Raw genomic sequence first — 5,761 nt, 5'->3', positions numbered from 1 at the left:
CATTCAGAAAACTAAGATCATGGCATCTGGTCCCATCACTTCATGGTGAATAGATGGGGAAACAGTGGAAACAGTGGCAGACTTTATTTTTTGGGCTCCAAAATCACTGCAGATGGTGACTGCAGCCTTGAAATTAAAAGACATTTACTCCTTGAAAGAAAAGTTATGACCAACCTAGACAGCATATTCGGAGAAGGCAATGGCACCCCACTCTAGTACTCTTGCCTGGAAAATCCCATGGATGGAGGAGCCTGGTAGGCTGCAATCCATGGGGTCGGTAAGAGTCGGATACGACTGAGCGACTTCACTTTCACTTTTCACTTCCATGCATTGGAGAAGGAAATGGCAGCCCACTCCAGTGTTCTTGCCTGGAGAATCCCAGGGATGGGGGAGCCTGGTGGGCTGCCGTCTATGGTGCACAGAGTCGGACACGACTGAAGCGACTCAGCAGCAGCAGCAGCAGTATTCAGCATATTAAAAAGCAGAGACATTATTTTGCCAACAAAGGTCCGTCCAGTCAAGGCTATGGTTTTTTCAGTGGTCATGTATGGATGTGAGATGGGACTCAGACAAGGAACACTTGAGGCCCCTAAAAATGATAGAATCAAAAATTTTTTCACACTACACTCAATGTACAAAAAAATTAACTTTTTATTTTTTCATATCTAATCTTTTTTATGCACTAAACTAGTGCATACGGGCTAGTTTTCCCTAGCCTGTATGCACTTAGGTGGCAAAAGATGGAAGCTTTAGAATTTCCATGTGAAGGTGAGTGACTTAGTTTCTTTAGGCAGTGTTGACAAATACATGTTTGAGCCCTCTCTTCCCAATCCCTTTCCAATAATATCACTGACAAGTTTGAGGACTGTGTGTCAAGCGCTGTGTTAGCATTTTCATGAATTCGAAACCATTTAATCCTCAGGGTGAGGTGGGCATTACTATTGTTACATCTTAAGTACAGAGCAGTTAATTAACTTTTTCAGATTTGCATAGCCAGAAAGTAGAGAAACCGAAAATAAAAACCAAGGTAGACTGACTTCAGAATGCACAGACTCCCTTATCATGGTGCTGCCCTGCTTCTCAGGTGACATCTGCAGATACGGTTTCTTGGGACATCAGGCTAGCATCCTTTGTGAAAGCCTCCCAGCCTATAGGAACCCTTCCGTCCCTCGCCAGCCCCACACAGGAAACAGGAAGGAGGCATCCATCCAGCCCCTTCCTTGCAGAAGCTGCAATGGCATCTCTGGGTCACCCTGGATAAAGAGGATGAGGAGTCTTCCTGAGGGCCCGCATCCTTCCTGTCCAGCCCAGGGCAGCTCGCCCTGGCGCTCAGGGCTCTTTCCGTACCCCTCCCACGTGTTCGTGTCAGGACACATCCCCACAGAAGAAACAAGAACACCTGGATTGACCTCTTTACAGAAGAAACAGAACACCTGGATTGACCTCTTTTCATATCAATGCTTCTCTTTTTCTTTTCCACCTTTTCCAGGGGTTGGTGGTGTAATGTCGACTTTCTTCCTTTTTCTATCAGTAAGAGGCATCCCCTTTCTTTCTCCTTCTTGACTTGATATTCAGCACGTTGTATATAGCGGTAGACATTTGGAGTCCAGAGGGGCTTCCTGGGTAACTAAAAGGGTAAAGAACCCGCCTGCAATGCAGGAGACCTGGGTTTAATCCCTGGGTCGGGAAGACTGCCTGGAGAAGGGAATGGCAACCCACCCCGGTATTCTTTCCTGGAGAATCCCATGGACGGAGGAGCCTGGTGGGCTACAGTCATTTATACACAGAGCCCAGAATTTACCATCTTTATCATTATAAGCATACAGTACAGGAATGTTAAGTATATGCACTGTTGTTCAACAAATCTCAGGGATTTTTTCATCTTACAAAACGAAATCTCTGTACACAGGAAACAACAGCTCCCTATCTTTCCCTCCCCTCCGGCCTTGGCAAACACCATTCTGCTGTTCCTATGAATCTAATTAATTTTTTTGGTCTCACATATGTGAAATCATACAGCATTTGTCTTCGTGTCTGACTTATTCACTTAGCATAACGTCTTCAAGGTTCATCCGTGCTGTAGCATCTGACAGAATCCCTTCCCTTTTCAGTCCTGAATGCTCTTCCACCAGATGATTAAGCCTCAGTTACTCATCATCAATAGACAGCTGGGCTGCCTTCACCTTTCTGCCATTGTGAATAATGCTGGTATAGACAGAGCGTTCCCTCTTCTCTTTGAGTGCCATGCTATTTAAATGATGACAAAGGAACATGGTATGTAGGGGAGAATGAAATCCACAATCTGTATTAGTTGAAAACGTTCAAAATATTATTCTTGTTACATCTTGTGTCCCACCTCCTTAGTGCTTTGATCTCAGAGACACAGAAAGAAGTTGTCAAAACATACTCAGTTTTCAAGGATATTCATGCATACATGAGAAAGAATAGTATCGGTCAATTCCTCCCACAGAGGAATATGATTTTAACATTAAAAACACAAGTCAATAGAAGAACTAATTACATTTGATGCCAGAAACATTGTTTTATACTTTTTCTTACAGCAGGAAGTAATTGGGAATTCAACACTGAACAATCCCATCTCTTGAAAATATTATAAGAGGAAAACTGCTGCCAAATCTAATCAAACCTATTTTCCTTGCCGCTGATACGGCAGCTACAAACGAATGGGAACTGCCGAAACACCTACACGGATACACTGTAAGAGCTCCGCAGGGCCCTTACTCCAATTTCCACATCTCTGCTGGGGCTGAAGCAATCGTGGCCACTGACATGTTGAGCATATGCTTTTTATTGAGAAAAAAAAAATATCAAGGCTGCTGTATCAGATTCAAAATAAAAATAAAGTGGCCAAACTTTTTTCTGAACAGAACAAGAAGAGTATCTTTCTGTAGCATAAAGCTATGCATATTTTTATTTATAGAGCACCCTTTGCTAACAAAATTTTAACACAGCTGAGTAAATTTTAATAAGTTTTTATTAAAGTTTCTTTTAATTTTACTTTTGACAAGTTAGTTTCATACTTTCCATAAATTCCTGAATGTTTCCAATGGAAAGATACTTAGATCCATTCTTGTTTTGTGTTATAAAGTATTCAAGGTATAAAGTTGAACCCCTTTCAGCTCCTAAATCACAGTTGTATCATTTGTTAAGTTCTAATCAAAGCATATTAAACTTCTGGCACATAGAGTATCAATTCAAAAGAAAGATGTCATCACGTTTTTAACATAAGTTTCAAAGCACCACAGATTAGGCTAAGAGTGCTGGGTGTTCCATCATCCCCTAGTTTCCATCATCCCCTAGTTTCCCATCATCCCCTAGTTTCCATCATCCCCTAGTTTCCCATCACCCCCTAGTTTCCATCATCCCCTAGTTTCCCATCATCCCCTAGTTTCCATCATCCCCTAGTTTCCCATCATCCCCTAGTTTCCCATCACCCCTTAGTTTCCATCACCCCCTAGTTTCCCATCACCCCCTAGTTTCCCATCATCCCCTAGTTTCCATCACGCCCATAGAAAGTCCAAGTCTGGAACCATAGCTCACATACTTCTACCTCATCTGGTCCCCATTCACCCATTATCTCCTTCTTATCCCTCTGGGATCATCTCTTTTCCAGCCCCATGGATGACTAAACTCACTTCTATCACAGAGGATAGGCTGTTATTCTGTAGTAACAAATTAACTCCAAGTCTCAAATGCTTAAACCTAAAGGCTTTGTCTTCTTGGTTCCATCATTTTTATTGAAAGCCAAGGGAGATAGAAGACTCATTAATTTTTTTGTTGTTTTTAAAATTTTGTTTATTTGTTTTAGGCTAAGGGTGTTCTTAAGGTTGGGCTTTTCTTTATAGCCACCTTTGGATTTGGTCTTTCCCTAGGGACTGGTAAAACAGCCATTTATAAAGGGAGTTCTTTAAAATTTTCCAGTTTAGAAGTTTTTCCAATTTAAAGGAACCTTCATTTGGCCACTGATGACTAGCATCTTTTCCTAAAATTTTTACTTTATATTGAGATATAATTGATTAAATTGTTGTGTTCAGGTGTACAGCAGAGTGATTCTGTTTCAAATTCTTTTCCCATTTAGGTTATTAGCATATTGAGCAGAGTTTCCTGTTCTATACAGTAGGTCCCTGTTGGTTATCTATTTTTTTTTAATTATTGAAGTACAGTTGCTTTAAACTGTTGCATTAGTTTGGCTCTTTATTTTAAATATAGTAGTGTGTGCAGGTCAACCCCAAACTCCCAATTTATCCCTCACTCTGCCTTTCCCTTTTGGTAACCATAATTTTGTTTTCTAAGCGTGTAAGTCTTTCTGTTTGTAAATAAGTTCATTTGTATAATTTTTTTTAGATTCCTCTTAAAAGTGATGTCATATATTTGTCTCTCTCTGTATCATATGCATTGTCTTAATATTGAGGTGCTCATATGTTGGGTCCATAAACATTTACAGACGTTACATCTTCTTCTTGGATTGACCCCTTGATCACTGTGTAGCGCCTTCTTTGTCCTGTGTAATAGTCTTTCTTTTAAAGCCTATTTCCTCTAGGAGTATTGCTACTCCAGCTTTCTTGCAATTTCCATTTGCATGAAATACTGTTTTCCATCCTTTCACTTTAAGTGCGTATGTGTCCCTGGGTCTGAAGGCGATCTCTTACGGACAGCATGTATACGGGTCTTTTGTTTCTGTATCCATTCAGTCAGTATATATCTTTTGGTTGGAGCATTTAGTCCACTTATGCTTAACATAACTAGTGATATGTACGTTCTTATTGCCATCTTCTTGTTTTGCGTTTGTTTTTGCAGGCATTTTTACCTTCCCTTTTTCATGTGTTCTCGTGTGATTTGGTGACTAAACTTAGTGTTGCGTTTGGATTCTTCTTTCTCTTTGTGTGTCTGTCTATTGTAGATTTTCAGTTTGTGGTTCCCATGAAGTTTTGAAACAGTGGTCTGCAAATAAACAAGACTGTTTTAAGTTGGTGGTCTTTTCATTCCAAATGCATTTCCAAAATCTTGCATTTGTCCTCGTCTCTTCTTGGACAAGACCCCGATGCTGAGGAAGATTGAAGGTGGGAGGAGAAGGGGATGACAGAGGATGAGGTGGTTGGCTGGCATCACCGACTCCATGGACATGAGTTTGAGTAAACTCTTGGAGTTGGTGATGGACAGGGAGGCCTGGCGTGCTGCAGTCTGCGGGGTGGGAGAGTCAGATATGACTGAGTGACTGAACTGAACTGAACTTCTTATACTTGCTGGTTTTGATATCATATTTGTGTGTGGATGGTTTCCTCCCGTTTGTCTAGTTGTGGCCTTCTATTTTCTGCCTAGAGAAGTTCTTTTAACATTTGTAGCAAAGCTGATCTGGTGGTGCTGGATTTTCTTAGCTTTTGCTTGCCTATAAACTTTCTGATTTCTCCACTGAATCTCCGTTAGAGCCTTGCTGAGTAGAGTATTCTTGGTTGTAGGTTCCCTTCCATCACTTTAAATATATGATGCCTTTGCCTTCCAGCCTGCAGAGTTTCTGCTGAGAAATCAGCTGAAAACCTTTTGGGGGTTCCCTTGTATATTATTTGTTGCTTTTAATATTTTTTAATTTATCTTTAGAATTTATCATTTTGATTAATACGTGTCTCGGCATGTCCCTCCTTGGATACGTCCTGCCTGGGACTTTCTGTGCTTCCTGGACTTAGGTGACTGCCTCCTTTCCCATGTGAGGGAAGGATTCCCACGATCTCCAAATATTTTCTCA

The sequence above is a fragment of the Bison bison genome, unplaced genomic scaffold (assembly GCF_000754665.1).
Source record: "Bison bison bison isolate TAMUID 2011002044 unplaced genomic scaffold, Bison_UMD1.0 scf7180017864189, whole genome shotgun sequence".
Classification (NCBI taxonomy): domain Eukaryota; kingdom Metazoa; phylum Chordata; class Mammalia; order Artiodactyla; family Bovidae; genus Bison; species Bison bison.
The sequence above is the reverse complement of the archived record's forward strand: the minus strand, read 5'-3'. Positions refer to the sequence as shown.